The sequence below is a fragment of the Rousettus aegyptiacus genome, unplaced genomic scaffold, assembly GCF_014176215.1.
Source record: "Rousettus aegyptiacus isolate mRouAeg1 unplaced genomic scaffold, mRouAeg1.p scaffold_m13_p_8, whole genome shotgun sequence".
In the NCBI taxonomy this organism is placed as follows: domain Eukaryota; kingdom Metazoa; phylum Chordata; class Mammalia; order Chiroptera; family Pteropodidae; genus Rousettus; species Rousettus aegyptiacus.
In genome coordinates, this window is record NW_023416311.1 from 82,526,810 (window position 1) to 82,552,527 (window position 25,718).

The 25,718-nt window shown below is 40.3% G+C and overlaps 1 long non-coding RNA gene across 2 annotated transcripts in view; it reads right to left on the bottom strand.

Moving 5' to 3' along the window:
* Positions 1-3,227: 3,227 nt before the first annotated feature.
* LOC107509653 overlaps positions 3,228-25,718 on the bottom strand; it is a 91,831-nt gene continuing 69,340 nt past the window's right edge. For both annotated transcript variants that reach the window (XR_001596603.2, XR_001596602.2), the window contains one exon: positions 3,228-11,668. This is a non-coding gene — a long non-coding RNA (uncharacterized LOC107509653). The remainder of the gene's footprint in view (positions 11,669-25,718) is intronic.

Sequence of the window (25,718 nt, forward strand, 5' to 3'; positions counted from 1 at the left end):
CTAAACATCCACAGTGGAAGTTAAAAGACAATAGAGACTTGCCTTTAGAATTGTGAGAGAGCTCTTATTCAGCCAAACTATCAATTTAGTGTGAGCATGGAATAAAAAATATTTTCAAACATGCAAAGTCTCAAAAAGAGGGAAGGAAAAGAAATTTCTGGAATTATGGTAAAGAGAGATTCTCAAGATGACAATTATGTACTAGAGATGAAGAGCATCCAGGCTCGGATGAAAAAGTCAGAATGTTCCAGCTGGGAAAGATATCTTCGAAAATATCTATCAGTTGAAACTGATAGAACAGCTGATATATTTGAAAACATTAAGAGAATATTTACTCTATTGTGGAAGTATTTGGAGCTGAATTAATGAGAACCTCATAGAAAACTGGTTAAGTAATGAACAGTGTTTACATAACTGCAATTGTGTAAACAATGATTATTGATATAGTCTATATTATTATATAATTATTTTGAAAACATAAAGGGATAGTAAGTGGGTATGTGGGAGGTGTGGCAATGCTGTGGGAAAATCTTGATTTTTTTCCCTTAATTTTAGTCATCATGGAGAATGAAGAAGTAACAATGTAAGCATGTTATTCAGAGATATGAAAGTAAATATGAAAAAAAAAAAGAGTTAGATTGTTGCTTGTTGCTGCCTCAGGGAGCTAGAATAGGCTGGGCATAGAGAGAGAACAATTCTTGGTTTTGGTAATTAGTCTTACGGACTATTTAACTCATATTATATGCATGTAAAACTTCCATAAAATAAATATTAAACAACAACAAAAGAAGCAATGTGATCTTGCATTGTTTTTTGTTCCCTTTCTGCTGCTACTGCTAGTGGGTGGATGGCATAAAAAGAGTGGTTACCTGCAGGGAGCCGGGTGGGTCAAAAGAAGGATCGCGGACCTCAGGGCAGCAGCAGCAGGCCGCCATGCCTCCCTTCCTCCTGAGCAGCCTCCTCACAGAAGCGCTGTAGTCATGAATAAAGCATTCAGGACATTCACCTTTAGGAGGGTCCCCCAAGGAAGGATGGGGGAAGAACACAAAGAAGAGCTTTGAGGAGAAGGTACAACTCATTGGCAAGATTTGCCTTGAGATTAACTGCCTATTGTCCTAGGTCTCAAGATCCTGGGAAAGAAAAGGTCATTCTATTTTTTTTTTTTTTTCCTCAACTGTTAAAAGAATGGCAGGGTGCTATGTTCTGAATGTTTGTGTCCTCCCCAAATTCGTATGCTGTGTTGAAACTTAACCCCCAAGGTAATGGTATTAGGAGGTGGAGCCCTTGGGAGATAATTAGGTCTCGAGGGCAAAGTACTCATAAAAGGGATTGGTGCCTTTATGAAAGAAGACTAGGAGAGCTCCCTTGCCTTTTTGCCATGTGAGATTATGGGGGGCAGCGGGGAAGAGGACTTTCTAGGAAGCAAGCTCTCACCAGACAACAAATATGCTGGCATCTTGATCTTGGACAACCTCCAGATCAATGAGAAATAAATTGTTTTTTATAAGCCACCACTTTATGGTATTTTTGTTAACAGCAGCTCTGATAGATCAAGACACAGGGTATTCATAATCGGGAATGGAAACAAAGTTACATGGGTATAATAATCAGTGTCATGGGATCTTTGTTTGCTTCCCCAATGTGTGAGCCAACTATCACGGCTCCACCAACCACAGAACTAGAAGAAGTTGACTGATGCTCAGCAAATAAAATGCCTTGTCCTAGATCCAGATGTGGTTCCTGCTCACTGTCAGTTTATAATGAGTGGGGGAGGGAAGGTGGAGATAAATCACTATAAAACAGGTTAGCTCACAAGCAGTGCTACATAAGCACTCCTAGTAACACACACTACAGGAACTTAGGAGCTTAAGATCTCATTCCTTGCTGCGTTAGTTAGAGAAAACCTCATGGCCGAGGTGAACTCAGAGGTGAATACGATGTTTCCACAAGCAAAAATTGGTAGAAAAGAACATTCTAGCAGGAGAGAAGAGCTCGAATAAAGATATGAGAACTTGGAAAGATAAAATTCAACTCTAGTGCCAACTATGTGCCATTTTCAACTTCAAGTTCATATGGTGCTAAACCAGTTCCCCATATGTATAAATATGCCCAAGGTCACAGATTAATCCATGGCAGCACCAAGATTCAAACTCTGACTGGTGAAAAATCTATGCTTGTCCCACCATTCGGTGCTACCTCTTATGCAGACATAAGAAAGTGCAAGGCTATTCAGGAAATAACTTTGGGTTTCCCCCAAGCCGAACCAGATAAAACTCAAGTGCAAGTAGTTTATTATGAAGTCAATCCCAGGAAATTTGGTAAGGGAAAGGAGAAATGAGACAGAGAAGGAAAGAGAACCAATAAAGGGTTCATTATTAAACAAGCTGTCACTGGAGACAACTAGAACTAAACCCTACTAGGAAATTCTGGGATCCAGTATAGAAGCTGCACCTCAGAGTTGTCCCTCCCCAAGGAGGGGAGGGAGCTGGTATAATCAGTATTCCAGCCACTGATTGAAGGATGATGGGAGGAGTGGCATTAATTTGCCAACACTTCTAGCCTGCCATATAGGTGAAAGAGTAAGCTCTTTAGCTCAGAGAAAATCCCCAGGTAAAGAAATGCGGATACTGGAAATCGGACAGATGGGGACTGAAGTGGGTATGGGTGAGTGGACCGGAGGAGGGTACCAACGGTGACTGCTGCGAAAGCACAGATTACCAGGAAGCTCCATGAAGGCAGGGACAGTGTCTGTATACCCACTACCTGGAACATAAGAAATGTTTCATAAATGCTTGTGGAAGAAAGAAAGGGAGGGGCAAAGGGATGGAAGGGTAGAGGAGGGAAAAAAAGCAGGGCTACAACGTTGAGCACCTTCAGGAGACTAGAGAAGAAGCTAGAGGGAACAGCGTGAGTGTCTTGAAGGACTTGGCTCAGTATGTGATGGAAAGCTTTTGAGAGTTTTAGAGCAGGACAATGACACGATCAATGCGGAATTTAAGGAAGACGAATCTGACACTCTTCTGTTCAGAAAATGCTTATCGATCTATCTGAGTCTAGAAGTGCTTCATTTCTAGTAAGGATGAGGCAAAAGGAAAAAGATTTACATTGCTGTAGAACATTTTTAAGTGAACTCATTGTTCATGAAGAACAGCTGCTGACATCAGCAGCTTTCCAGGAGTGCTTCTTGCTCCTGGTCTGCGGGTGCAAAGAACAGCACTTACCAAGACACAGACATTGACAGGGGCGCTCTGGAGTGAGCCAGCCTCCCTGAAAGGCCAGGACCAAACAGCAGACCCTGGGTGATGTGAGGCTTTTCTCCGTTGTACCTCACAATCACACATTTCCCCAAGCTGCAAAATTGGAAGAGAACATGAGACATGACCCTTTTGTAAATATCGAGATTAGAATAGTGAGTGGATTACGAGAGGGGCAGAATTTCCATGCAGGTGTTTGACCTTATTATGTTCCCTCCTAAATAGACAATAAACTCGGGGTCCAGATCCCTTTTCCACAATTCAGAAATACTAAAACTCTAAAAACTGATTCATTTTCATAAATTTGTGACAACCTCATTTAGCATCAAAACTTGACCTTATGTTAAATTCATTTAGTCTTCCATTTAAAAAAATGTTCACTTTGGATGAATATTTATTCATTTTCCTCTAGAACAATTAGTTGCTCTGAATTTTGAAACATGTTTGACTCCCAAAGATATTGGTTAAGGGATCATGAACTGAAATTTAAAAATGGTTCCTTGGTTCTTAAGTTGAAGCCTTTACCATATCTCCATCAGAAAGCGCTGCTCCTGCCTATGAGTCAACTAAAAGAAAAAAGAAAAAGTGTTGATTATTTTTGCATTTTTAAAAAAGTACCCTGAAATATAAACTGATTATGATGTTCTTCACTTTTTGTGTGTATATTTCTAACCAGGTTTTCATCTAATGATTCATCCCTTCATTCATACGTTCATTAATTCAGTAAATTGTTCTTAGCACCTAGTCAGGGCCAGGCAATGTGATAGGAACTGATGAAACAATGAATAAGACACATTTCTTGCCCAAGTCAGATATTAATCATCATTACCATCAACAAATATGTATTTAGCACCTTGTGAACAAGGCGCTGAGACTAGGTACTTCAGGAACTTATAACAAGGCATGGCATAGCAGGGTCCTTGTCCTTTAAGAGTCCATTCTCTTTGAGGAGATAGCCAAGCACATAAAAGGCTAAGTAACATTATGCAATGCTAAGTGCCAGTTGAGTGGTATGAAGCATAAGGACGACCAGCATTCCAGAGATAGGGAGATCACTCTTGGTCTGGGCAGGTGTCATAATTATGGTCAAAGCTAATAATAACTCTGTCATAAACCACAGCATTGCAAGGGAGATGGAATAATTTCTTTGAGACAATGAAATATTTTTGGTTTAAATCGACCTCGTGGAACTATATCTGGCACTTAAAGAGTTTCATTTATGTCATAAGGGTTCATTTGTGGGTAACTAGTTCCCGAAATAAGAAATTTATCTCTTCAAGTTGGAGTCATAGTGAATAGAAAAGATGAAAGTTCATTATTCCCTTAAAAGTTATTCATCATTAATTGCGTTTGGCACTTTTTTAAGTAAGGAAAATTACCCTAAACTGGATGGTCCAAATTACATTGTTATCTGTGAGAGGCTTTTCTTGCGTAATTACTATGTGCTAGCTTTGTAATTATAAGGAGAAACTAAATTTTCTCTCTATCGCTGAACATGACTGCCTCTCTTGGGCTGAAAAAAAAAATCCTTGTCTTAAAGGATAAGCCTTTTTTTTTTTCTTTTCTCTCCATGTCTATTGCAAGCCACACAAAGCCACTTTGACCTCCAAAAGCAATTGTCAAACTTGAAGAAACATGTAAACTGAGGTGCTGTTTTGGAGGCCTCCCAAAGCAAAAGGAAGAAGTCAAAGCCTGCCCTGCAAACCCCATGGTGGAAAATCCTACATCTTCCCCAAATATATTAAACTGGGATTCAAAGGCCTATACCCCCAGGCAAATGGAAAGCCAAAAGTAAACCATTGCTTAGATGGATTTGCAGCCCAGGTTTGTATCACCTGGTCCAAGGAGCAGCATGCCTTGAACTTGTACCAAGCAGGTCCCTTACTGATAGTAATGTTCCCAGAACAGACAAAAATATTCTCCAAAAAAAAGTTTCCTCATCTCAGACATCAATCATTACTAAATTATTTTCAAGTACAAAAAACAGCACACAGTCAAATGTGATCAGTTACATAAACAAGACAACATGAATGTGAATAAGCAGAAATAATAGACAATAGAACCAGACCACAAAGATTTCAAATACTAAAATTATAAGATACAGATGATAAAGTATTTGTGTTTCATATGTTGAAAAAAAAAAAAAACATATATCTCCATGGAATAAGAAACTACAAAAAGGCCAAGAACACGATTCGATTTTTGTAAAAACAAACAAAATGCTTTAAAACACCTCCACATGTATTCTAGCAGAGCTGTACCTTCACAGATAGAAAAATTTGCACAAATTGCTCCATTCATAAGCCTGGATGGCCCAAGTGAAAAGTAGCTGGACACTACTTGTGAAGGATGAGTACATCCCCACCCCCACTTTAGAGTCTTAAGGTTATCCTTCGGCAATCAGTTATCTATCACTCTTTTTTTCCCCTTAGACTGTGGATTTGGATAAGAACATTTATACCTTTTTGATCACAGTTCAGGTAAACCAAGAATATCCACTAGGAGTGTTAAATACACAGCAGAGTGTTCTTCATGAAGAAATATCTTGGCGAACATGAGAGGAAAATTTTTAAATGACTCTGAGTGCATTCTTCTTCCTGTATTTACCTCGAAAGTGAAAAACAAAAAATCCTACCAGCTCACACAGCAATAGCCTTTCTACCATAACTACTTACTTCTACATCACTCAATGCACTGCTCAGAGCTGCCTTCAAGAATGACTTATTCCTACAGGGAGTGTTGCAGACAAGCTGTCCTTGTCTGCCACCGCAGGAACTGCCCCAGCTGAAGAGTCCACTGGCCAAGGTCTCATCTCCTTCCTGGGTGGCCCATATCCAATAACAAATTGACATGTGCTACAAAGTCTTTTCCCTTCCGCTCCCCAAGTGGGACATCTCTGAAGGTGATTCCATCTTTAGAACTCCCTACAGGGTCGACTGAATCTTCCATATCCAGCATCATAGTTTCAGCTTCTCACTGTGTGCAGTCCTGCATTCTCCTCTTCTCTTCTATGGGTGTCAATCCCAAGGGCATCCTTCAGAAGTCTCCTACATGCAAATCTCTGTATTCAAGTGCTTCCCAGGGGACCCAGACTGTGACACTCATTGATTTGAGCCTCTGTACCTTATTGGGGGTGCAAACATTTCTTCTTTGGAAGTACTCTAATTGTACAAACTTGATCTAAGTGGCAGGAAATCTCATTCTCTCTGCCAATCTGACAACCTTTCAGGAACTTTCTTGGAAATCACTCTGCAAGGAGCATCAAGGCTTAGTACATATCCTACCAAACACATTCCCCATTTCTCATATTTAATAATGACTTCAGGAAACCAGCGAAGTCCTTATTCTTCGAGGTGGAAGTTAGTGCCCATCCCTAATTGCAATTGAAAACACTCAATTAATTTAAAGTAGTTGTATTTTTAGTTTTTTTAAGAACTCAGGTTTTTTGCTTTTTTTTTCCTTATGGGAGTGGGCCACTCTAATGCAAATAGTATCTATAACTGGGGGGATTTGTAGGAGTAGCTGTAAAATAGGAATATGGGAAACAGGTCGCCGGTCATCCTGTAGAGAGGGCTTGGCTTTGGTGACCCCAGACAAAAAAACCTGTCTCATCAGTTTACTTTAATTAAACTTATTAAGTGACAAAGGTCTTACAATGGGGGTTGATAGAGGTAAAGTTTTATTCTTTCCTCCATCCACTCCATCTCCCCAAACCATTGAAAATAGATTCTGATTAAATTATTTTGTATTTGAGGACAAGTACACGTCCATGACATATTTTTCCAGCTTTACCAAGGTCTAACTGACAAACAAAATTATAAGTTATTTAAAGTGTACGACGTGATGATCTGATTTGTGTATACATTGTGAAAGAACTCTCCCTATCAAGTTAATTAACACAACCATCACCTCACTTGTTTGTTTATTTGTTTTGGGGAGAACATTTAAGTTCTCTCTTAGCCAACTTCAATTATACAGTACAGTTCTAACAATCTATAATCACTATGTCATACATTAGATCTTCAGACTTTAGTCATCCTATAACTGAAATTTTGTACCGTCTGGTCACATCCACAGCATTTTGAGGTTATATCGTGAAGCAGAAACCTCAGCTGTAGCAGCTATGTTAATACTTGATCCATTTGCACTCCCCTAAGGATCAATCAAAATGCAATTTCTTGGCATTAGGTTCTTTGTCGGTTTTGCAAATGCGTTTTATTTTTGTAACATACGCTAAATACATGAATATCTATTTTTAACAAGAAAAATAGACACATTAAAAATAAACAACTGGTATGTTTTTTGGTTTGGGGGATGCAGATAGAAGAGCATTGGGAAAGTTTAACTGACTTTGGCCTGTTTTACAGGCTCCAATATAAAATTTAGGTGTTTAGGGTTATGAGCCATCTTGATGGATTTATTTACCTTCAAGATGCTAGTATTGGTCCAGGGAAGGATGGAATTAAAAAGGAAGAGGGAATCAAGAAATTAAAGACTTTTAGGTTAAGACAGTGAAATTCATATATAGTCCACCACATTAAAATGCAATAGGATTCTGAAAGTTCCCTTGCAAATTGGTTACTTAGAACCCAGATACCTTGGAAAGAGACTTGCCCCAGGCTGCCAATCAAAGGAAGACGTAACCCTCAGGAAGACAAATCACCTCCCTGCAATTAATGTGAGGGAAAAAGTCAATTAGAATTTTAAATTATCAAAGTGCTTAATGCACTCTTGACAGACCCAAAAATAGCAACTCCATTTCCTCAATTTCAGGCGCAGAGGTGAAGCAGTTGTCAGTGGGTCCTGTTGTGAAGGGATCTTCCTCCATCCTCTCCCCACACAGCTGGCGCAGTGGGCCCTGTCGCCACCCGTTACCACCAAACCCAGAGCTGGAAGGGGTGCCCCTTTGCACTCCACTTGCTCAGATCAGCAGGTCTGCACCTCTGCCACGGAGGGACAGGACAAAGAGGTGGCTTGGGGTGACAGCCACTTGTCCCTTAGTTTACTTCACCTGGTGATTGGGTTTCTCTTCTCTGAGAGGGAAAGGAAAAGGAGAGAAGGAGGTGGAAAAAAATTTCCCTTGCTCTGGGAGCGTGCGTTGGAGGGGACATTCTGATCTGGATGTTTGTAATTCGGGCAGGGCTTTCGCTGATACTCACATTGTGCGCAAAAGAACTGGGCTGATGAGCTAAAAATTCTTTTCTATTTTGACTTTGCCTCAGAATATCAAAACATTTACTTTCTCCTGATGTAAGATAGGGTGGAGGAGACTTTCTATCAGGCAATACTTACAAACTGCTTGAGATCCTTATAAGATAAAAAATTTTTTATCACCACGGTGATTGGGAATGTTCTTAGACCCTAAGGGCTTGGGTGTTTGTTAGCCATAAAACTTCAAAGAATAAAGTAAAACTGGCCTGCAATGGACATGGAGAGAAATTCACTTTTCACTTTGCAAGTAAAGGGGGAAGATAAGACAAGGGAAGAACTGCAAGGAGGGAGCAAGAACACAGAGCAACGTGCAGAGACATTAGGACCAGGTGAAACTTTCGGGTCGCAGGGCAAGCGGCCCAGTCACACGGCCACACAAGCCATTGAAGGGGCAGTGGGGGGCAGGGCTCTTCTTCATATGAAGTTCTTCGCCTTGCTGTGTCATAAAACTCCGTTTCTGCTCCAAAATCATCAGTAGAGTCTCTTCCATTCATATTTTGCGTTTAGTGAGACTCGGGGAAAAAGGTGGTGGTTTCGTAGGCAGAGGAGGAAGGCCTCTTGAGGATCTGGGCTCCCAGGAACTCACAGGACTCTTAGGGAGGGCTCCGGCTTCTGCCAGCTATGGATCTGACAGAGAGGGGTGGAGCTAATTGGGTCTAGATCTCCAAGAGGCAGGGACACACTTAGTAACTTCTGGGTTGTAGATGAAAAAAAATAAAATACTATTTAGTAAAATCAATGGTAGGATCCAGAATATTAAAAAATCCTCTTCATCCCTTCATCTTTCAATGGATTTAACTTTGCAGTATCATCCATGCTGGGCTCTGCACGGCACAAAGCGGAAAGATACTGACTCTGCTCTCAAGTGCAGCAGGCACGGAAATAAATGAATGTCAGACAAGAAGACAATCACTCTGACAGCTATGAGGACAAGGCAGTGTTAGTGTGCAGGCAGGAGGACCTTTGCGGAATGCAGGTCATGTTCTAGCAGTTATAAAAAAAAATCACTTCACGGTCGTCTGCCTAGAGTCTTCCTCCTTGAGGGGTCAAATCTTTTTAGTACAGAGTTTGTTGAGAGCTTGTGCTTTATGTCTCCTTTCTAGGGTACAGCAGCTTTCTGAGTGTTTCCTTCAAGGATCCTATGACCTGTAAAAAATCTGTATTTCTCTGGAAGTGGTTTCTTAAGAAACAAAATAATAAAGAAAGATGTTTTGTGACCCTTGGGTTGTCACAGCAAGGGGAAAATAATGGAAATGTTATATAGAAAGTGACTACAAGGCAATGGAGCCTTCTTTAAATGGCCCCTCTGCCACAGGCTCAGGGCTTCTGGGAGAATCAGAAGAGGACGTCTTCCTCATCAGGCCGGTCCACAATGCTGCGCAGGCCACACCAATGTGGTGAGACCATGGAGCATCTCACCGCTAAGGGAAACTCTGGATTAGGGAAGGAACATGGGGCATTTACAGAGTTTTTCTTTTTTTTCCTTTCTAACATCTTTACTTTGCATACTTTTACTTTAGAAGTTGTTTAACGTACCTTATTTTTTTTTTAATGGTTTATTGTATGCTATGATGACCAGACAGAATTTAGTTAGAAGTCCTAGATTTGAATCCTGACTATCTTTTACAAACTAGTTGTACGAATCCAAGAAAATCACCACTATGGGAAGCCCCAATTTCTTCATCTATAAAATGAATTGCTGATAACATGATATTTAAAAAAGCCTTCCTCAGACTCAATCCAAAGTGCCGTGCAATTGGCAGTCTCTAAATCAAGCCTCTTAGTACTGTGGGAGAGTAGTTTGCAGCTTGTTACTCACGTAATTTTCTCTGACTCTAGTTGAAGCCTTTCTATGTTCCATGCACCATATCTAATGCGTGAGGCTGTTGTCTCAGTTATTTTCAACACCGCCCTATGAATTCATCACTATCATCCCTCCCATTTTATAACTGGGGACACAGGCCTGAGATTAAGCAGTTAGTTGCCTACAATCACCCAGCTAGGAATGGGGACAGCCTGACTCAGAACCCATGCCCTGGAGTCTATTCCAGAAAGTGGCCACAGGGCTCTGTCCTGAGTTTCCATCTAAAGCTATCCTCACTCCTGTGCCCCCTGAAATGATCTGGTGCCTCCTGCCTGCACAGACGAGGGAAGTTGCTGAACGCCATCCTCCCATTTACATTTGCTGTGTCGCCAGAATCTCTACTTTCAGAAGTCTCTGAATGGTATCACCTCAGGTCCTCGGGTGAATAGATTTGCTGCAGAACCTGTGAGCTTCCTTCAGTGTTTAGAAAGTTTAGGGTGACAAATGGTGTCATGGGTCTTTCTGGGCTTGGTGCTGGAGCCCCTTGCGTTTATGAGACAAGGGATAGTGAGCCACCTGGCTCCTCCCCAGTTGGCAGACACTAGCAACCACTTCTCATGCTTAATTGGAGCCTGTAACAACACAGCCCAGGCTCTCCAGGACCAGGCATTGCCACTCACTGCCAAATGATGAAAAACCTTCTGACCTGCCTCCTGATTGTTTTCAAATTAAAAGATACTTTGGGGACAACTTAAATTTACCCAAGTGCTTGTCTGAATGATTTTGGCAGCTTCTCCCAAGTGTGCTGGCTCCCAGCACAACCACCCAGCTTCAGACTTTCCACCCAGTGCAGGCCCACGCCCATTTTCTGAGCTCATGCTCTAAGCACTGTGCCAGCTCCTCGTCTGCTAGGGGCTCTCTCCAGCCCAGCAGAGCTGGTATTTTTGCCCTAGGTGGTAAGAAGGAGTCAGGTGAAGGGCCCCAGAAGCTGCTCTGGGCTGAGCACACTTCCAGAGAGAGACGCCAGTTGGGCAGTGCATCTGTGAGCTCTACAAATGAGGTGCTTCAGGGGCCTCTGCCTGGGAGCCCCTCGCCGACTGAGGGATGCTGCTTTCACAGAACACTTTGGAGTTTTCCTCTGCCTTCAAGGGTCAGATCCATGGTCAGAGCTGAAAGGAGCACAGGGGAGCATTGAACCCAACCCCGAATGAGGCCTATGGACATGGGTGACTGGCTTGGTTTTTATCAGTGACTTCATGGCAGAACTGGGATTAGAGTCCAGGCCTTGTGCTGCCCAGGCTGCACTCCGTCACCGCCTTTGTCTTCCATGCCTCACTTTGCCACTGGACGACTGTTCTCCTCACCTTCTTCTCTCCCACTGGAAAGACAGCTCGATGGGCTATAATTTAAAGATGAAGAAAGTTATAAAGGTTTCCAGAATCCCATGGGGCCACGTAAAAATATAATTGAAAAGAGAGTATAAGAATCCATTTCTGTTTTAAAATGAACACGATTATTGGACCTAATTCAGATCTTATATACTTCAAAGCTATTTTAGGGCTGGGGTGCCCTGAGCTTTTCTGTTCTCTCCTGACTGTCCATATTATTATCATTTCATCCTTGCCCTATGCTTCTTTTCTTCCTTTCCTTTCTGTGAGCCCTTTCCACGAATTTAGTCACCTCCCAAAGCTGTATCTTTGGTTTTCCCTCCTCGCTTTCCTTTTGTGCCACTGTGTTCTTCCATCAGAGTTATCCCAGGGTTTGGCATTTTACACTATGGTTCATTTCCTCCTTGGAATTCTCTTCTCCCTCAGCCTCTGTGATACAATATTCTCCTCATTTTCCACCTCACACTCTGGCTGCTGGTTCTGTCTCTTGTATAGCATTTCTTCTGAACGTTCTTCTCTGAATGTCACTGCTTTAGTTGGATCCATCCTTGGCTGGGTCTATCTCCTCTCCTCACCCTACACCCACCTCTTGAGCAAGTGCTTCTGTGATTTTCCCATTAGGTCTGCACACATTGTTGTAGCAGATTGTTCAGCTGAGCTCTGTAGTAGGCTTTCAAGGCCCAGGAAGCTTCTGAATTTATTGCCACTGGTAGCAACCCTCTTCCTCTGGCCTATAACACATAAGCTAGGCCAAACTGGTCGTAATAGCACACCATCCTCCTGCTGACAAGGATCAGGGCGTGTTCTCACTCTTGGATCTAACATGGCTCTCCTGGTTATTCTCCATTGGTGCTCCCATGCATCCACCAAGGATTGATTATTCTTGCTTCTCTATCTTGCTCTGAGACCTAGGAGGCCGATTTTTCCAGGCTGCATCAGCCAAGCTCCCCTGTCCTCTGGCTTCTGATGGGTTTTGACAGTGGGAGAGATTAGCAAGAAATCAGAGGGTGAAGAAAGAGCAGTCAAAGTATGTGGCACTAGAATGGGAAGTTAAACCAGTAATGCCAGAAAGGACAAAGTTGGCATGACCATCAAACCATGAAAGAAGGGTGGCAGCCTGAAGAAATTCCTGAGCCACACGTGTGGGTGGGTAGGTAGGTGCTTGCATACATGCGAGATAAAGGACTGAAATCTGATCGACACCCTTTCCAAGGACAAGCTGACATTTCTACCATACACGTGGACCCTCAAACCCAACCTAACAGTTTCACCTACTCCCAGCAACATCAGCCCCCTTGCCTTTTGCATTGGAAATCTCTTAGGTCATCTTTGATTCTTGTTGTCCTCTAATTGCCCACATATAATGCATACCCAAGCTCTGTTTATTCTGCCTTTGAATTGCCTTCCTCTCTCCCTCAACTCCTTTGCCATAATCTGGGCAATACCCATTCATCCTGTTGCCACTGCTTCTTAATCAGGCTCACTGGTCTATCGTCTCTAGACTTAATCTTCCCAAATAATCTACATATTATCATTGGAGATATTGCTTTCTCTTTCATTACTATGAAATATTTCATAGTATAGGGAAGTACAGAGAATAACTTTCCTTACACATATGGACACTACCTTACAGATTGCTTCAGAACTTTTTTTGATTTGACAAAATATGATAAAACGTTCATGAACAAAAGCATGTCAGAAACAGTTGAAGCCTCCTATAGCTCTCTCCTCAATTTCATTCCTCTCCCTTTGCCCCCACTATCTTGAATTTTGTATTTATTTTCCTCAAGAATTTTTTTTTACCACATATATATGAATCTGTTAATATTTAGTGTTATTTTGCATGTTTTCAGTCTTCATATAAATAATAGCTATATGTATCTATCTTCAATTTGCTTTCTCATTCAATAATATATTTTGAAATTTATACCTGTAGATACATGTAGCTCGGTTTTATTAAAATTAACTGCTATGGAAGCTTCCTTTGTGTGAATACACCACGATTTAATTATACATTCTATTGGTGATGAACATTTATTTCAAATTTTTCACAAAGATGAACGTGCCACAAATGAACTTTCTCATCTGTTTACCCTTCTGTGTGTATGAGAGTCTCTGAATGATAGACACATAGAATAAAATTGATGGATCTAAAGGTAGGAACATTTTTATCTTTATGTTGTTAAATTCTTCTCCAGATGAGTTTACAACCCCGCTAGCACTACATAAGAGTTACTATTTTACACTCATCATATTGACAGAAGGGAAAAGTCTAACACCTCCCAATTTGGGAGATATGGTGAAGAAATGGGATATCATGGCTGTTTTATTTTGCATTTTCCTGATTTCTGGTATGGTGGAGCATTGCTGATACTCATCTTTCATTCTGGGTTCCTCTTATGTGTGTTGCTGGTTTATATCCTTAGCCCATTTTTCTACTGGATATTTTTCCCTATTGATTTATAGGAATTCTTAGGTGCTAAATATTTTTCCTTTGGTAATTATATGAGAATCAGCCATCTTCTTCCAGTCAGTGGCTGGTATTTTTACTTTGATAATTTGACTACGTTAGAATTTTAAAAGTTACAATAACAACAAAAACTCACCATAAATATTTTCCTTTGCCACTGATTCCTTCATGTCTTATTGAAGAAATCCTTTTTTACTTTGAGATCATAAAAATATTCTTAATGTTTCTAACACAATAGTAATCTGATCAAGCCTGGAAAACTAAGTAATAGGAGGTAGTCGATAAGTCATTAAAAAAACATAAACAAACACAAACCCCAAAGAATTATGATAATGTGCATCAGAAAAGCCTCACCACTTTCTTTCAAGCTGTGTGACCTTCAGAAGGTCACGGAACTTCTCTCCGTGAAATAGGCAACAAGTGGCCCTGTATTTGTACCTGGCTGGTAGGGAAGCCCTAAAGAAATGTCCAGGAGAGCTGCTATTCACAGGACCTGCCCTCAGCCACTCTCCTAGTGCCTTCCTCCGGCATTTTCTAGATTTGTGAATCTCCAGCTGAGGTTTAAATGCCATCGTCCACATCTGAGACTAGAGCAACCTTGTGCTAATCTGGCTGACTCAGCTGGAGCATACCAAAAACCACACAGAACTTTGACTCTAAGCTGGCTTCATTTGTTGAAGTAAGTGGGGTTTCCATCCCCTGCCAGGGAGACAGTGCAAGGAGCGGGGAGTTAAAATGGATCCAAAGTGAAGCCCTGGGTTCCTCAGAGGGGGATATGAGGAGAAATGGGACATCGGCCTTCCATCTTTCCCTCCTCCCTCCCTTCCTCAACCACATTCCTGGTGTTCAAATGTTCTGGGTAATTGGTCAGAATTTAGTCTAGGGAAATTAGAAATAGAAAAGAGATGAAGTTTGTTTTGTACTGAAGTTTAGCTTGTGTTCGTCTACAGCTCTTAATTCTTTATTGGTGTTCTTTCTCTATCCTCCATGTCATGCCCCTAGCATCCCTTACCCTTACTACACACCATCCTTATTCTACCTACCAAAGCTGCAAGCAGAATAGTACCTGGGACCTGGTAGGCCTCAATAAATGTGGCCATTATTAGGAATAAAGGAATAGCATGCTTTTTGTTATGTATACTCTGTAGGTACTATTATCGTCATGCCCATTTTACAGATGAGGAAGCTGAAGCAAAAGAGGTTAACTAACCAGTCCAAGTTCATGGAAGTCTAAAAGAGTCTAGACTCACACAAAGGTGGAGCCCACACTCGGATCGACTCTGGCTTCCTAAGTCGTATTCCATACTGAGAGGCAATGGAGGGGGAGCTTGGATGCCCAAAGGGAAAGTCAGACATGCAGATATCTACACTCCACCCAGGCAGTAGCCCAATTATCCTTAGTTTCACACCTTCTTAGTATGTCTCTGTGTGTGTTGGGCCAGAAGAATGAGGACAAATGGAAATCAGTGAGCAGTTGAGACACAGAATTTTTAAATTCTGGGTTCTGTAAGAGGGAACTTTGAAAAATAATTTCAAAAAACAAGGGGAAATGAAAGGCTTTATCTCCTGGAAAAGGCATTCTTTAAAAATTACCACCACCCACAACCATAACAGACAGAGAGAAGGCAGTTACTAGTGACAGAATTTTAGAAGAACTTGGGGAAAGATTTGGGAAGCAGAACTCCTTCCTGATACCCAGAGAATCTACCCACTTCATGTCATTAGAAATGCCAGTTCTGAGCAATTGCCCCAGACCCTCTTTTAAAGTCCCTGACTCTCAGAGCTCCAGTGGATCAGATGGCAGCTGGAATAGTTATTTCCACCTGCCCCGAGTCCTGTGGCTCATATGATAATTGCTGAAGCCTGGTCATAAATTTTTGCAGGAAGAGCCAAAACCCAGTCTCAGTTGAATGATTCCAGTCACTGGAAGTGGGAAGGTTGAGGGGGAGAAGTGTCCTCACCAGCTCTTAATTCATCCCAGGACTCCAGTTCTTCCCTTCGCATGCAAAGACTCATGACAGAGATACCACAAAGAGGAAGAGAGAAACCTGGGGAAAAAAACTTGATTTTGAAATACAAAATAATTTTGTGTGTGTGTGCGTGTCTTTTTAATAGAATCATAGTTGAATTGTGACTCATTTAATAATATGAGTGTTCATTCAATACTTTTAAAGTTTGAAAATAAATGAGAAGGAGTTCCAGTTCTGGTCTAGCATATAAGGAGCTTAGAAGCTATCATTCCATTCTAACAATAAATAAAAAGGTGAACAAACTAAAAAATCTTCTTAGATCTGTCAAAAAAGTAAGGTCACAGAGCAAACTGCTGTCCCCCAAATTGGGAAGAGACAAACAGGTGGACACAGAAAATCGCAACTTACCAGAGTAGAAACCCACAAGCAGAAACCTCTGAAGGAGGGAACCAGTGCCAGGGTAGGAAACCTGAACTGTAAGTGACAAATTGCTGGAGCTCAGGGTGGACAACTCTGAGAGTTCAAAACTCCAGGGCACCCAGGCTTAGAGACCCCCCACACTTCTGGGGGCCTTACCTCTAGGGACTCTATCCGCTTCTCACAGTGAAGATCAGTGAAAAGTTCTCTCATGCTTCCAGCAGAGGGGAGGAAAGAGGAACCCTTTTGGAATGCTCCAGAGCATTCTCTTCTTAACAAGGCTGGCCCTCAGGAGAAACTATTTAACCAGAGCCTAACCTCCTGGGTTTTTATCAAGGCCTAACCTACCTGGGGAAAAGGAAAGACCCAACTGCAGCCCGCTCTAGCCACCTTGCCCCATCTAAAAGTGGGGAGGGGGACCTGGAAAGCAATGGTGAAGTTCACACACAGTCCAGGGCACAGGATCACCAAAAGACTGAAATCTAACGTGGAACTATAGAGTGCTTCTTCTCCCCACACCACGCCATACCACTACATTACATTACTAAAGGCCTATTTACCGTAGTTCTTTTTATACAGTACATTGTGTCCACCTTTCAACAGAAAATTACAAGACATACTAACAGGTAAAAAACAGAGTTTGAAGAGACTGAATAATGGACAGAAACAGAATCAGATATGGCAAAAATGTTAGAATTACCAGACCAGAAAATTTTAAAAACTATGATTAATATGTTAAGGGCTTAAATGGAAACAAAAATAGACAACATGCAAGAACAGAAAGATATTGTACGCAGAGAGATGGAAATTTTAAGAAAGAATCAAAAAAATGCTAGAGATGAAAAACATTTTCACAGAAATGAAGGATGACTTTGATAGACTTATGAGTAGACTGCACATGGCTGAGAAAAGAATCTCTGAGTGTGAGGATATGACAATAGAAACTTTCGAAATTGAAAACTGAAGAGAAAAAAGACTAGGTGAAAAAAAATAGAATAGAATATCTGAGAAATGTGGGACAACTACAAAAGGTGTAGCATAGGTATAATGGGAATGCCAGAAAGGGAAAAAATATATGAAGCAATAATGGCTGAGAAATCACCCCAAATTAACATTAGACACCAAACCAGAGACCCAAGAATCTCAGAGAATATCACTCAGGATAAATGCCCCCGCACCCCAACACACATGCATACACACACTCTCTCTCTCTCTCTCTCTCTCTCTCTCACACACACACACACACACACACACACACACACGCACACACAATCCTATGCCTAGGCATATCATATTCAAATATTAGAAAACCAAAGATAAAAAGAATCTTGAAAGAAAGCAGAGGAAAATACCACCTTACCTCTAGAGCAAAAGTAAGAATTACATCTGACTTATCAGAAACCACACATCCAAGAGAGTGGAGTGAAATTTTTAAAGTGTTTCAAGAAAAAAAAAAAAAAAAACGCCACCAACTTAGAATTCTGTACTCTATAAAATCATCATTCAGACCTGAAAGAGAAATAAAGACTTTCTCAGTAGACCTAAATTGCAATAAATGTTAAAAGAAGTTCTTTAGAGAGAGGAAAATGATATATATCAAAAACTTGGATCTACATAAAGAAAGGAAGAGCATCACAGAAGGAATAACCAAATGTACCACTGTGACAGGATGTGCACAGTGGAGGGGGCTGTGCCTGTGTGCAGGGAGAGGGGGTACGTGGGAACTGTGTACTTTCTGCTCAATTGGCTACCAACCTAAAAGTGCTTTAAAAAATAAAGTGTCTTAATTTAAAATGAGACTTTAATTTGCTTTAAAAATTCAAACTATTGGTAGTTAGCATGTGTGCCTTTCTGTTCATTATGACTAGATAAAAAGAATGTTAACTTTTAAAATAATTTGTCTTTAGGAATGGAGAATGAGGAGCTCTATGAGAATTAGACTTCTCTATTATTCCTCTTTTCCTTCTTCTTTCCTCTAGCAAGTCTCTAAGGGTCAGCAATCACAGCAATTCCACAGCCCATCAGTAGACAGGAACTTCTACAAAGATTTGGCGTAGCCCCTGTCCTATAGGCAGAGTTTCTCTTTGTCTAGAGTTTTCATCCTGTCTGTCCTCAAAGTAAACTAGGACTTAAATTCATTCCAAGCTCCGATGCTTCCTGATTATAGAATAGTTTAAAGGAATATCTTGATTGTTTAAAATTTGCAAGAAGCTGTTTCATAATGGAGATAGTCTCTTTTAAATAAAAAGAAACAACTTTAGTTGCACCCCTACCTGGTTTCAGAAAACATTTAAGCAAATAAAAAAATTAGACTGCTAGGAAAATCAGTTCGTGTTTGGGTCCAATTTGGGACAATGTGACTAATGCCAAATTATTACATTCTTCAAAAATCTAAGAATCAACATTGTGAGCTACTTAAGGGAGAAAAAATGTAAAAATGAAGGAGTAAAAGTCAGTTGATCCAAAATAAAAAGTAATGAATTGGAAAATAAGAAACTAGAATGGTTCAGATTAATGTCCTCCAAAACTATTCCTCTCAAGTAAATACAGATGATACTAAAAAAGGAGGAGTTAAAAAGAAAATTAAAGACATTTGGCAGGAAGTAGTTCCCTGAGCAACAAATATATGAGGCATTCCCAAAGTAAAAATGCTAGAGCTGACCAAGAATGAGAAGCTTTTGGGAAGAGAGAAGTCAGAAGGCAGATCACTCTTCCAAAAAGGAACGTTCTCTCATTCTGAACTGTCTGATGGCCATGCGCCCATTCCCCACAGGGTTCCCACCACCTCTGCAGCTTCCATTGTCAGACATATTTCAGGACAGAACAATCTGTGTTAGGATGACCAAGTTCATGTCGAGTTCAGTACTGTTTCTACCCTTGAAATCTAGGTACCCCCAAAAGCTAAGTTCAGTTCTTTCCAATTACACTTGATCTGGCAACTCACTTTTGAAGCTAAAAATAAAATTTGAACAAAGGTTGGTGTGGTAGGTGCTTGTGCTTTTCACCAATATTTTCAATTCTCCTTCTCTGGGTGTGATAAAGATTGTTCTTCCCTACCTTCCTCCTGTGAGACATGTAAACGGAAGTGATATGCATGTCTTCCAGGTGGAAATCTTTAAGAATTTGCCAGTGGTTATTCCCTAAATTACTGGGTCAACTATGTTAGTGGCCCCACCAGCTTAGCTCCCTGAGGGCACATGTCAAGCAGGGCACCTACTGAAGGGCAAAGGATATATCAGATATATCGCCTGAGTGAGAAATGAACCTGATTGTTTTAAGCTCCTGAGAATTTAGGATTGTTTGTAATGGCAGTATAAATCCAGCCCATGCTGTTTAGAATAACTGAGAATCAAGGCAGCAATAACTTAGGCCCCAAAATATTTCATGAATCTTTATTTTCAGGGAAATTTCTTTTTAGAAGAGATTGACATTTTCCAATTGACTGAGAACCCTGATAAGTCAACCATCCTTGAAATGTGACTCACTGCAAATGTTGTCATAGTAAATGTTTATGACACCAGCTAGGCTCATATGATTATGCATGGTTACATATCGCATGCCTAATCTATCTGAAATCTTATCTGCAATTTTAAGTCACTTTTTTTAAAGTGTTTTTCCTGATCTTTTGTCAATGACATTATAGCTGCTTTACTATAAGAATAACTTGTATTTCAGTATATAAAAAAAAATTATAAAAATGGCTGCATATTTTTATTAAAAATGTATTAACCTAAAATTAACCAAATCTCCTTAGAAAGATAATTATTATAGATATTTGATAGTAAAATATTTTAAAAGATGAATGGAATTGTGGGACTACACAGAGTAATGCCATTCACATTAAATGTTGTGTTTGTTTACTTAGCTTCAATTTAAAATTATATTTTATGTTTCTTAAAAGTTGTTTTTAACATTCAGTTAAGAAAAACTTCAAATATTGAATTTGTTATGTTATAGAAGTGATTTGATCTTGAACAAATATTCGGCAACCAAGAATCTGAGCCTGGTGTGCTGTTCTATTGATTTTTATGGTTTTAAGAAATGAATTTAGAGGGACAATCTGTGTTTTAAAACATGCGTTTGAGATAAATGCTAACATTTACAAGCCGATTTAGTTCCATCCTTCTGGGAGATAATGTAACATGTATTTTTAAGTTCAATTTAAATTTCAGGTAGCAAATGTTGCCTTGTACTTATCTATAGCATGAATCTTCTGGAACTCAATGCAATATAGCATGAAATAAATACTTCTTGAATATATGGAATTCATATAAAATATCTTTTGTTCCCTAGAGGTTTTTTTGTTAAGCCAAAGATTATTAAGATAGGCATCTATGGTTTTGCTTTGGGCCAGGCCTGACTATCTGTGCATTTCTGAGAGCTTTCCAGAAAGCACCAGAGCCAAATGACATAATCTGTTCCCCTAGGACTGGGCTGACTCAGGATATCTCCATATGGATGTCTCAAGGCAATTTATACTCAGCATGTCCCCAGATGAACTCATCATCTTCCTTTTGAAACTATGGTCTTAGTGTGCCTTTCAAATCTCCTTTGCCTTACATTCAACCATTTACTGATTCCAGTATTCAGACCTCAGCTCTCGTCCTTCCATTGTCCTATTCTGGCCCTCGTCTCCCTAATGGTCTCACTGCCTCCAATATCTCCCCTCTACAATCCCAGCTCCCACTGCTAGCAACTAATCTCTGTAAAGCACAAGTTGGATCGTGCTACTTTCACCCCCAAAATGTTTAGTGATCCTTGTGCTATCTTTTGTTCGCCTCTGCAGACCCACTCTCCATTCTTCTCCCTTGCTTTGTGTCCTAAAGCCCAACCTCTACGAATAGCTTCAGTGAACTCCCTTACCCATTAGCTTACAGGTTCAGTTTTGACAATATGGAGGCCCGCAGGAGGAGAGTGAGGTCAGGGTATGTATTTCCTGGCTCCCACCTTATGTCATTGATATAATCAACCACATCCCTTAACTGAAGGCACAACTCCTATCTAGAAGCTTTCCACTTACACCGTAGTATGAGGGTGCCATATACTCTATATTTCTTTGAATCCCTGCTTTTGTTTTTTCTTTTCTTCCTGTCAGTCTGAAATTTTTTTCCATTATCTCTGCTGAAATCCTTTTCATTTAATCCTTGGGTAAAACCTCTGAGTCAAGCAGATTAGTCAAGAAGATTGCAGAACTACAAGCTGGAAAGAGCCCAGAGCCTTGAATTACTGCTTGGACATAGAACCACTCACTCATCAGGAACGTCTTTTATAGACTTCGGACAAGAAATATCTACTACTGGGTTAAGCCACTGAGATGTGGGGCTTTATCTGCTTCAACTACTAACATTACCTTAATTAACTGAGTAAGATTCTTTTAGAAAATAAAAAGGTCAGTTCCTCAATGAGGTGATTAAGGTAAGTTATAAACACATTGGCAGAAGCACCGTGATCACTAGGAGCCTGCAGGAGTTCATGAAGAAAATATTTTCTACTGTGAGAGTTTCCTGGATTGGTAGAAAAATAAGACACATTAGCTCTGGTGTTTCTAGATTTGTCCAAGTCATTTGACAAAATTTTCATGATATTCTTTTGTCCAAGAGGAAAAAATTTCACAAGATAATAATGAAATCGAGTGTATTATTTATAGGTTAGATGAATTTATTCAAAGGGTGCTGGCTAGTAATAGATTGGAATCAACCTACAGGAAGTTTTGTAGTATTAGCAGAGCTTAGTTCTTTACCGTAACTGTGCAAACATTTGTGTTAGTTATTTAGATAAAGATATAGAGGGCTTAGGCTTATTTATTAAATTTACTCATGTTAAACAATGGCCTGCTAAGTGACTGAACAGATAGAGCAAGATAAATACTGCATGGTACCACTTAGGCATGGAAGCTAAATTTTTTACAAAGTCAAACTCATAGAGAATAGAACAGTGGTTGCTAGGGGCTGAGGACTGGAGGAAACAGGGAACATTTGGTAAGGGTACAAATTGTCAGTTACTGGATCAGTTCAGAATATCCATGACTGCGTAACATGGTGACTATAGTTGAAAATACTGTATTGTATAATTGAAATTTGTTAAGAGAGTGGAACTTAAGTGTTCTCACTGAGAAAATAAAAGGGGGGAAAAAGGTAAATATGTGAGGTGAGGAACTGATTGTAAAATATGACATTTGTTATTTATACCTCAATAAAGCTAGGGGCAGGGAGTGTCCTGAATCTGATGCAATTTGATAAGAAAAATGCAAACTGACATTTTGACAAACACATATGCACACAATATGTGACTAAGTGATGGGGAAGCCATAGATCAGAACCACTTATTATTCTGAATTTACTCTTGGGTAAACCCTCTGAGTCAACAGCATGATGTTATCACCTAAAAATCTAATGCCATCTGAAGATATATTAATAGAAGAACTATAAATAGGTCTTTAGTGGATGCCCCCTTTATGCCAGGCACTGTAGTAGGCACTTTACATGAGGCTACATATAAACCATGATTTCTAAGGTGAAATAACTTGCCAAAGCTGCACTGCTAGTTAAGTGGTAGGCTCTGGAATCAGACATACAAAGTTCCTTCTCTTCTGCATTGATTAGACCACCTGGAAGTGCTTCTGTTCTAAGCAGTGTATTTTTAAGAGCAGGAAAGCAAAACTTCTTAGCAGGAGAAGGATCAGAATAATTTTGAATCTGAAGATCCTATCTCATGGAAATGTTTGAAAAACTGGGACACAGGGGCCCTGGAAGAGAGAAGACTCAGAGAATTTGGTCTCTGTCTTCTAATATTCAAAGATTCACAATGGGGAGAGGAGTTAGAATAATTCTGTGCTGCCCCACACTAGATTTCTTGGAGCAATATTGAGAAGGTACACAGTAATTGATTTGAGTTCAATATCAGGAAGAGCTTTTTCTACCAGAGTTGTCCATAAACAGAGAGACTGGATACATCCAAACACACACTTGCAGCACTTGGTCAGGATCTTTCTAGGCAACTGAGTTCCGGTTATTTTTAAATTGACTTCCAGGTTTGATAGCCTTTGGTTCTCATGCTCACTGTGCTGGGCTTGGGTAACTCAGGAAATATGCAAGTCATCTGGTAGACACCAAGTGTCATTTGTGTGGTGACTAAATTGGCATTTCTAAGGAGGCAAAATAAAATACTAGAGATCAGCGTTCGTGTTTTTAGCATCTATAAAGCCGACATTTATTGAACAATTTCTATGACCCAGGCACTCTGCCTGAAGATTCTCTGCCCCTCTTCCTCCTATCCTCTTCCTTCCACAAAAAAAAAAAAAAAAAAAACACAAAACTTCTGTTATTTCCTTTGAGAAATTATTATCCTTGTCAAGGAAAAAAATGCTGCTTTGCTTTCTGTTTCTCTTCAAGAGGTTTGGCTGAACTAAAAACTCATCAGTCAGTGTTTATGCTTTATTGTGATGGCTGTTGATAACAATAATATATTAATTTCCATCCTCCAGAGAAGAGCTGCGAGAGAATTAAAATGGGGAGGGATGCTGAGGAGAGTTGTCTTCTGTCGAACAGGTCTAGAATTAGGTTGGGAGGGCAGGTCAGAACAACAGAAAAAGCAATCGCATCTTTAGTACAGGCTTGGATGGATAGAGGGGGCTGCCAGGAAACTTCTGAGACAGAATGGTGGTCGGGACATATACAGTTCCAGATTTAATAATTATCAATAATTACCACTAGGCTTTGGACAGAACATGTTCCTTGTGAAACAGTAGACTAGTGGTTTTCAAGCCTCCATTTGTCCAAAATCAATCAACATGGAATCATTCTGGTTTAATGGGATCTCTAAAACACCTCCGAGAGACCTTAGAGATCTTTGGACACAGTTTGAAAACCATGATGATCAATAAATCCAAATGAATATAGGGCACATTCCGTCCAATGGATGGCAATTCCTGGGCTTGTTTATTACTTAGCAGAGTTCTCTTCCAGGCTCCCCTAGTACAGCATAGGCTAATCTGAAAGACAGTCTGTGGCTGCCAGTTCTATAATCCGTTTTCAAGGACAGCCCTCTGGTCTTTGTCCTCACTATTGCCAACACCAGCTTACTCTTCTCCCTACCTCTGCTCTCTGTCACCTCTTATGCATGCCGAATATAGGAAACAAACTAATGGATTTCTTAAAGCACTTTTATCATGCCATTCTCTTACTCAAAAATCTACACGAGGTCCTTATTGTCATGCTTATTGTCATGCTTCCCCAACCTCATGCAATCTTTATTGCAACCGGCTACATCCTCTCTCACCTTTAGGCCTTTGCACTGGCTGTCTCTGCCTGGAACATTTTCTGTAGATTCTCCCCATCCCTTCCTTACTCTGCTGACCCCTGATGCTCCTTCTTATATACACTTCCTTTAGAAAGTCCAGGGACATTGAGCCCCTCACCGGCACTGCCATAGCATTCCATGGCTTTTGTAAATTAAAAGCAATTTAATTATAGTGTTTTTAGGGCTATGTATTAATTTGTATCTTTTACTAAATGAGAAAGGGATGTCCACACCTTACTTATTCTTGTACCTCCTAATCCTGGCAGTGTAATATTTGTTGGGTAAGTGCATGAATTCAACATAAATATTTGTCGAATGAGCGAATGAATGAATGAACAAACGGTTGTTGATAGAATAATTGGTGAATAGTGTTTTTTCATGTGTGTGATCCTTTGTGGCACCTCTTCAGGTAGTCTGCCTTTCGGTTGTGACCACCACAGTTTTGGGGTGCTGGTTTAGTCCATTCAGGCTGTGAACCAAAAAGTGGTGATCCTGGTAAGACTGACAAGCTCAATAACTGAAAGTAACCACGCAGATGTTCTAATCACAGAAATTCCTAACTGAGCAGGTTATAACGAGCAGTCACCTCCTAAGGCTATATGATAAGTGAATCTTTACCTTTAGCAAACCCTATCCACTGTTTTTGTTTGTTTGTTTGTTTTTGCATCTAGGATAACATACTTAAAATGTCAGAATGACCTCTTTCTCCAGAGCTCCAGAAATAAACACACTGGATACCAGGGTGAGACAACCCCAACATTCCTTATCGTTACCTTCTACCTTCATACTTCTATAAAGTATGTTAAATGTTAACTGTCTTGCACTCACCAATATAAAAAAAATATGTTCTTTTTACCCAATTCTTGAGATTTCTCTGCTTTACTTTCTCTCACCTCCTTAATCTAC